Genomic DNA, 9,647 nt, shown 5'->3' with positions numbered 1-9,647 from the left:
CTGCATGTAACCTCTCTTATAGACGGCACAGTAGCCAAAATCCTGTTATTACAAGGTTGATAAGAGTTTCCATTTTCCCTTTAAGCTGCTTAATAAGATCCATTTGTAATCGACAATAGTTTCTGGGTTCAGTGTACCGGATTCAATGGAATGGTGGAAGTCTAATAGAGAAAGACCTTTCAAGGACCTGTCCCTCTGGTACAATCTGACCTCAACAAGCACATAGTGATGGTACATGAGGACATTTATCATCTTGAGGGAGCAGGGGTCATTTTTTTACATTGAACGTAACTTAATTTAGGGGCGGAATGGCCTGGGTGGAGGCAAGTGGATAATTGACCTCCCCGGCTGGTTCAGATTGATCAAGCAGGCCTCATTGGGACAAAGGCAGAGGTTTAGCTGAGTCAAGTAATGCAACCTTACATGACTCTGTGGAAGAGGCATTGAAGCTCACTCGAGTGTGTTGGACTGTGGCATGTGTTGGAGTAAGTGGGCATGTGCGGTGTTAGGACGTGAGATAGTGTTGGTTAGTTACGGACGAGGCAATAGGAGAGTCCAGGGGCTGCTTGGATTTACCTTTACTCCTAATCCAGAAGGTGCCAGCCCTCCCCATGTGCACTATGGACTGGAGCATGAGTAGCACACATTAATCTCTAGCTGGTGGGGTGTGTCCTTTAAATATAACCCTTACAAAGACACCCCTAACAGCAACAATCATAGGTCATGATGGCTGGGATCAAGGGCCTAAATGAAGTACTACCAGCGAAGTAAAAATGTTACCACTGAAATAGTTAATAACGATTGGCTTTCAAAGACAAGTGCGTCCTTTACCAAAGGGTCAGCCAACATTCTCTGTAATATTTACCCTAATACGCCATGTTATGCAAACCTTCTATGGAGCTTTGGGATTAATCTAGATGCCAAAGGTTCTACAGTTTCACCGTACATCGCCGGTTTATCCAAGGACAGTGAACGAGCTGGGAAATTACCCAGAGATCTTGAGACGTTTTAGGTCTGTGTCTTTATGTGTGTGTTAAGGCTTTCCGGTAAATGAAGTTTGTTCACAATACTTAAGGGTTTCTAGGGATACAAAATAATTAGGAAAACAGATGTTTAGGATTAATTCCTACAAATATATATATATTTTTTTAATTCAATAGTGCAGAGCTATCAACATTCGTTCTTCCATGCTAGATGAGACCAGATATAGAGTTATCATACAATGTGGCTAGGCCACTCATTGATATATTAATAGGTGCTGGACCACTATTATATTATTCTATATTCTGATCACCAGGGATGTTGTGCTTATCTTGAAATGGTGTTCCTTCAGCATAATTGAACTAAATCAGGCCTGCTGATGCCATGAAGTAGCAGATTGCAGCGTGCGGCCACCGGCTGGATATCCCCAGCTGCGTCCTACGTGAGCATAAAAATGTAACGTCCATAGCCGCACTTATATCATTATTGGCCACCAGCCTTAAAGGACCTCGTTGTCCCCAGTCTGGCCCTCTACAACTGCCCATTTAATGGCAGCTCAAGCTACAGATTATTCTTGAAGGGACTATAAGGGACATTAGCCAATTCAAAACATCCGGGGCCACATTAGGGCCAAAGCAAATAGTCAGAGGCTAATTGTGAATCCCATTCCTTCACAGTTATCGATTTGCTCATATTTCCAGGGATGCATCTACTACTACTACTACTAACAATAATAATGTATTAAGCAGTCATAAAACCCAATAAATCCCATCAGCCCGGGTATAGCGGGGTTCCCTTCCATAGTGTTCCATTACAGCTTCTTCTTGGGGCAGACGCTTCCTTGCATATCTACCCATAAACACCTAGTACACTGAAGCTTGCTGAGCTCCAGCGAGGTTATGTGATTACTACGTGACAGAGGTCGGGTTTCTGCCGGCGGCCGGACTCCAGATCTCCCGCCGTCCTTCACTAAAACAACATATGGCAGGTGCGCGGGATACAGAACTGTCAGCGGGGCATCTCCTTAAGCCACAGCTATGCCATCCCAGCGTTGTTACATTAGCGTTAAATGGGCCACCGATCACTAAAGCGGAATAATAATCAGTGTCTCGGTGCCAACATATTTCGGCTGTCCCACAATCTTATAGCGATCTTACAACGTTCTGAAACTGAAACCATGCTAGTTTCCCGCAAGCTTCTGCAAAGCATCTTGGTGACAACTTTCTATGGTGTCTTGTGCTGGATATAGAAACACAAAACGTGTCTAATTGTTATGTTACACTACTTGTTATATCCTGGTCACCCATTGTACAGCGCTGCAGAATATGAGGGTGTTATATAAAAAACAATAAATAACAATAAAACGTGTTATATTATACCAACCAACACTGGAAAATGTGCATAAGAAATACTATGGAAAAAGAAGATCAATTAAGGGTTAAGGGTGCGGAAAGCATTCCACATCCTTAACCCTTGAGATATTTTTTTATTTGGACTTAATTAAATTTATGTTTGGACTTAATTAAAAGTATGTTGTTGCGGCATCTGTGTCTAGCAAATTCTGCTTTTACAAAAAAAGGCAGGAAATGCGTTTCTCAGAATCGCTACGACAACCCGCAGCCCGAATATCCTGTACGCAGCAGGACGCAGGCAGCGGCAATACAAAACACCCCCTGGATTGTAAGCTTGCGAGCCGAGCCCTCTTTACCTAATGTAGGGCTTTATCTCAGCCGGTTTTGTCAGACCCTTTGAGTTAATGGAGTGTAAGCAGCGCTGCCGAAATTGTTGCCACTATATAAGTACAGTAAAAGGTCATAATAACTAATCGAATGTTTTAAATGTAACAGAATCTTTATTGGTTATAATTACAGAACGCGTTGGAGCTATACAAATAAAGCAAAATAATAATAATAAAAAATAATAATAATAATAATAATAGTAGTTCTTCACTAAAGGTTGGCCTGGTCCATATGGACCTCTTAGTGGTACCAATGTGAGATGCCTACAGACATGCTAAAGATACAATCATTTGCATGTATTCGTTTTGGGGTAAGTATGATCTTTGGTATTACATGTTATGCTAATTAGGAATAAAGCATTTATTATACACAGTTGGCTCCAAAGAGTCTATAGTTCAGCGGAGCAGATAATGGAGATTAAAGCAATTGGTTTACGAGTGCTCTGATAAGATAGTGAAGAATGTGTTCTTACTATGAATCTAAGACCATGAAAAGCCTGTTCCAGAACAAAGTATGGATTGACAAAGTTTTATACAAGCCTCGGAAAGCTAGGTGCATTGCATCGAGACTCAAAGGTGACATCATCTGCACTTTACTAAACAATGGGAAAAAATCAGCTTAATTATCACTATTCTGTGGAATATACACTTTTGGAGAAGAAAAACAGCGCAGAAGCATAGATTTTTAAAAGAAGAAATGAACCATTTGGGCCTCTAGCACTTCTGCTGGGAGGCTGTTCTCCTTATCTACCACCCCCAACTACATTGGGAACACATGCACCAAACCTCAAGGAACAATTGACATTCTCACTACCATAAACTCACAAGAGCCAGAGAACATTGTGATGTACTTTTTAGCACCAAGGTATTTTAATTATCACTGTAAGCAAATTGCCCTGAAGGCAATGACACAAACGGCTCCTTTGATGATAATGCCCAAGGACACTTCTAAACCAACAAAACACACAACTGCACTCAGTACAGAATCCTAGGGGACAATATGACCTCTTGCTACATCCAGGCAACAGAAAAGCCAAACAATGGACAATTACTTTGGAAGGTGGACATCAAAAGATAAATGGGTACACAGCCTAAAGCCCAAGCCAAGATAACTAGAGCTTAAAACAAGAACCAATTTCATTCAGTTACTAAAAATACCCTTTTCCTTTGGCCAACAAGACCCTAATTACCTTTTAAAGGGACAGAGACCTGAAAAAATGAACAGAAAAGTGACTATTGATGTGTCGCTTTGGCTTTATGTGTTTACACTTTGCTTTGCCTTTGCCATGTAAACATTGATTTGTCCTGAAAACAATAATAGTTAGAGAAGATTAGATCATAGCTCATTTGCAGCTTTTTACTTATAGATTAAGTGCCTGTAACGGGCCAAAAAGAGATTTCTAAGTGTGGCACAAGGTACGTGTGCAGGGTGTTCCAGAAAAGACCCCAACATTCTATTTGTTTAAGAAACAAAGGGGAGAAGATAAACAAACTGGCAGAATATAAAAACAAAACAAACAAAACAGTGATGTCACAAGGCTTTTATCCTGACATGTATGTAGATAAAAAAAATAGAAAGTCTGTCATGTATCTTGTTTAAAGCAATATTATGATATTTAAGAAAACATTTTAAAAACAATACTATGATGAAATAAGCTGATAGGTACAGATGCATGACATGACACTTTTTAACGTGGCCCTACTTGCAGAAGCTAATTCATTCAAACATTCCGCCTGCTGATGTCATGGGGAAGAAGGGTGTCTGTAGTAGGGAGGGGGGAGAGACAGGCTAAGGAGGTAGTCTTTCCCCAATGCATAAAATGGATGACTTTGACATGTCAACCCCCCCCCCTACTATGTAACAAATGATACTGCTGGAGGGGCTGATTTGTCATGATGCTTTATCATTAAGATCATATATGTATTACATATAAATGTACACAGTATGTAAATATATATATATATATATATATATATATCATGTAACTATTATTATTATTAATTCATGGTTAATTAGGACACAACTGTTTAGGCAGAAGCAAAAGGTGACAAGGAGTTAGGGGTACATTACACAAGATATCATGGATTGATTGAGTTTGTAAAGTTGTACAGCGCTACAGAATATGATGGCGCTATATAAGTCAAATAATAATAATAGTGTCATCTTCTCTTGCCTTGTAGCACATTAACATTAAAATATTTATTAGTCCTTGGCAAGCGCTTTCTCTTTTTGGCTACGATGCCCCCTTTCACTCTTACAATCCATACATCCCCTTTTAAGTCAAGGACGTAACAGCTGCCGCCTGCTCTGTATTCTTATTATAACACCCCCCCCCCTCCCAGTACATAAAACACTCCCAACCCCCAAACTGGTGCTGAGCCATGTGACCACTGCTACACTGGAAAGTAGGTAAAAGGTCACCCATTGCAGAGCATGCCTGTGGTGAAGGCTTTGGATAGAACAAGCGCAGCGTACACTAGCGGACACCAACAACGTGCATCGCTATAGACCTATAACGCACGAGGATTAAATTATGGAACTAGGACATTTTTTTGTGTGGAAAATAAAGAACATTCGGGCAATTTCATATATTTTCATATATTTTTGCTAAATAATCAGGATTTTCAATATGTTGTCCAAAAAAAAAAAAAGCACCACGGAGGAGGAGGAGGAGGAGGAGGAGGAGGAGGAGGTGTTCAATTGAGCTTCCCGTATTGACGATGTATCATTGTGCACATGACAATGTCACCGCTAAGCCGGGTGATACATTTATTTGTAAATAATGTTACTATGTTGCTGCATGGGTGATGTAGCCGTATCTGACCATTCATTTGTGTATATTTAACCCTACGGTGGTTTGCCACATTGTATTTTAGCATGCTATTAACACTTCCAGCGCCAGGTGGGTTTTAGCACTAAAAAGGATTGCGTTATTCTAGCCTGGCACACATGGGGTTAATCTATACACTTATCAATAGTACTTGGCGGTGTCCGCTTTCCATTCCGTAGACCCGATCGTCTACAGGTGTGACTTGCATTTTAAACAATGTGGAGCTGCACACATAGGACGGGATCTCCAATGATAAAATCTAATAAGGAGCCTTGCCTCTATATTACACAATGCACTTTGTAGCCAACCCTATTGACGGATCAATATCATTCGGTTAGATGTCATTTTACTGATCCTGATCATTAAGCTGCTGTTAGAATGCTGTGCAGTTGCAGCGAAAGTTAGAATAATCCACGCCTGGCTACTAGCACAGCCTTCGCTGTTACAATACAGAAGTGCCGTCCTAAATTAACCCTCTTATTTTATAGCATATAAAGCATCAGCCCCTATAGATTGTAAGCTTGCGAGCCGGGCCCTCTTTACCTAATGTATGGGTTCGTCTTGGACCCTTTGACCGTACGGACTCTAAGCAGCGCTGCGGAAGTTGTTGGCGATATATATAGAAATAATGGGTAATAATAATAACGATAGAGACGCGCTTTTATTACCTGTCTTTGCTTATCCTCAGCTAAGCTGCAGCCACAGCTCTCTCCGGATCCCTGCCGCTCTCTCTCTCTCCTGCACCACTCACAGAATGGAGAGTCAGCCCTCTTCTGGATCTAACCCAGCCCCTACCTCCTAGTAGGAGGAGTGAGCTTTGTTTCCTGATACTAAAACGAGTGAGGTTTCCTCCCCTGCAGCCGTACAAGAGCTGGAATTTCATTCAACCACCAGAAGGATGTCATAACTCACGCGTGACCTTGTTTGCTTCGTCTATGTCATTGTGCAAAAGTCTGAATTATTACATGTTTTAGGTCATATTCTTCATGGATTGTAAGCTCACGAGATCAGGGCTTCTTTGCCTTCTGTACCAGTATGTCTTAAGGCGTGAGAAAGTCATTGTCAATTTTAAGGTGTCTCTAATAAATATTTTCACCATCCCCTATTGTAACAGCGCTATGAAATCTGCTAGCGCTATATAAGTAAATGGAATGTAACGGCCCCAAAGCAGCCCTGGAAGCTGTACTATTTATAAGCTGCATGAATTGACATCGCGTCATTTTCTGACGTCTGCCTATTAAAATAGGGCACTACTGTGGAATATGATGATATTTTTTATTTAAAAAAAAAAAAAAAAAAAAGCTTTAACCCTTTGAGCATCAAGCGAGCATTAGGTTTGAAATGGTCCAGGGCGTAACTGCAAAGGGACACACATTTAAAAAAAAAATAATTTCGTCTTTAATAAACGGAAAGGGAGTAACGCAAAATAGTCTAATAATAATGGGGAAGCCAAGTAACAGAACTCGCTGGCTGCACGATGGATAACGGAAACATTTTTCCGTGTCAAAAGCAATGAGAGCATGAGGATTCCGTGTCTTAACATGGCAACACAATCAGTCTTGGCCAGGGGTAAGTATTTATTTTCACCTTTTACAAAAACCTGCTTTCATCTCATTTTGTTCCAATAAACTTCATTTTTCTGCAGACCTGGAGGCCGCCATCATTGTCAGTCGCGTGCAATTCGTCCTCTAATTTTTAGTACTTGGCGTGCGCAGAAATTGTATTCTTTGAAGTTTGGACTACTTGGTTCAGTTTGCTGTTCCATTAAATATTCTCCCCGTGCCCTTCATCTTGTGTATGTATTTCTGTGTATGGCGTTAGAGTGTGTGTAAGTGTTAGAGTGGTGTGTGTATGTCAATATAAGTTTTTGGTTTTAGAGTGTGTGAATACATATATTTACATACATATGTGTACATGCATGTTGTTAGAGTGTGTGTGCATGTATGTGTACGGTATTAGAGTGAGTTTGTGTATGTATGTATGGGTAAGTGTATGGTGTTAGAGTGGATGTATGTGTATGAATGTGTAAGGTATGAGAATGAGCACAGCTTACAGGGAACATTGGTCACGTGATATTGTGGGTGATTTTCCCTGCTTAAACACCGCACTGAGCTGATTCTTTATGGCAATTCTAAGGAAGTCTCTTCCTCCATAGACTTTCATTAGTCAGATTGCCGACTGGGTGGTTTAGGCCGAGCCATTCTATTGTTCACCACATGCAGTAAGAAAAGTAGTCAGGGTGTTTGTCCGTGATAGCAGAGCTAGAACACACATATTAAACTTTTGGTCAAGAGTGGTTATGTGGTTATGAAGTTTTGTTGAGATTCACCTGGATCATGAAAGGAGACCCCAAAAACTAAATTTTTACCTCCCCACTAGCAAGGAAGGACCACTAGAGATCTGGCCCCAACCCAACTGGGAAACTATGGCATTGTTCTAGCATAACAGAACGAAGAGGCCTGTGTCTCCTGTAAGAAAATGGAGCTCAGGGGTTGCAGACATATCGGGTGACCCGTAACAGGGGGTCTGACTGCAGCTGCTTCAACGGGTCTCGTAAGAACTTAGTGAAAGTGTTCACTAAATAGAATTTTAGTCTTCCACAGACTGCAGAGGCAAGTATTTCTCATTGACAGATGATGCGGGAGCAAAGTTCGTTTGGTTGTGCAAAATACAAACAGCGTACAATGTTCCCGTGAGTTATAAAAGTGCTTACAAAAACATGCCTGACACTGAGAAAAAAATCACAATAAGTTTGTTAAATGTATCAATTTTTTAATGAATGTCTTATAATTGCAGCATTAATACACGTGAGCTTCACTGTATACCTACCCCTGAATACCTCTAATATAGTCGGGTGTTTCATCTATGCCGTTCCCTATTAAGGTTATCCTAGTGGGGTATTCATTTTAAATTTTGAGCAATCACCATGGCAACCAATGAAAACTTTGCAACAGAGTTGCTATATTACAGAGTTGTAACAGAGTTACGATTATTAATAATGAAAACGTCCCCTTTTTCTTACGGCTGTGTAGAACATTGGGAAGCATTTCTGCCAAGTTTCTATCTCCAGAAGACTTCTTATGGTCTTTTGAAGGTCTCAGCGGATTCTTGTAGGTTATTTCCCTTGGTTACTCTTAGACCTACATGTATAACCTGAAGAACTTGTCTCATTTTGGACTGTGCTCGCTGGTTGCCACAAATCTCTAAGGAAAGTTGAAGGTAGATAAGAAACCAGACGAACTGCATTGAGGAGATGAAGATTTATGGGGGGAAGTCACAGAACATTTGCTTGGACAACGAACTTCATCTCATTGTTCACCTATAGATAACCAACGTCTGCAGAAACGCATAGAAACATTCAAACATAGAATCTGACGGCCGAAGAGAACTCTTTGGCCAACCTAGGCTGCCATCGTGACGCTAAACGTAATTTAGCCAAATTGTAAAGGAACCGTTTCCCAATGTCTGGAAGATCTCAACGGCGGTCAATTTAAGGGTTTTCAGAAATTCTGTTGATGGATTTATTTAATACTTGGGCCATTAACATTTTAACCTGCTGAATAGTGAATTTAGGCAACTCAATGTGGGTGGAAGATGGATCCAAATGTCTAGATCATCTTCCATTTGGTTTTTAGGTCATGAGGAGTCTAGAATGACATCAGAGGTGACACTTCTTGGGTGGAGCATAAATTCACCCCCACTAAAATGGATAAAAATGTATTTGAGGAGCAGAGTAGCAGCGGCTTGGGGAATGAGGAGTGACCCGCTATCACCGGGACACACTGGCGGTTCAAGGTTGAAAGCTAAATCTTCTCGTCTTTTTGAGTTGGCCTCCTGTGCACGAGGTTAATATGTAATTTCACTGCATCGCTTGCTCTTTCTGGAACCTTCCATTCCGTGATTGATATTAAAGACCGACCTTTATGACAAAAAGGAGATATAATACATTTTCATTCATCAACATTTGTCAAGGAAGCAGTAAAATAACTTCTATTTCTAGTTTTTGCTGAAATGTGATCCAGGTCATCACCCTCCACACTGGAATTCCACCACAACAAGACCATTTCAAGTGCTTGCGTACATTGTACTTGGACGAT

The sequence above is a fragment of the Sceloporus occidentalis genome, unplaced genomic scaffold (genome assembly GCF_023333645.1).
Source record: "Sceloporus occidentalis isolate IW3139 unplaced genomic scaffold, rSceOcc1.0.p SCAF_243, whole genome shotgun sequence".
Lineage (NCBI taxonomy): Eukaryota > Metazoa > Chordata > Lepidosauria > Squamata > Phrynosomatidae > Sceloporus > Sceloporus occidentalis.
The sequence above is the reverse complement of the archived record's forward strand: the minus strand, read 5'-3'. Positions refer to the sequence as shown.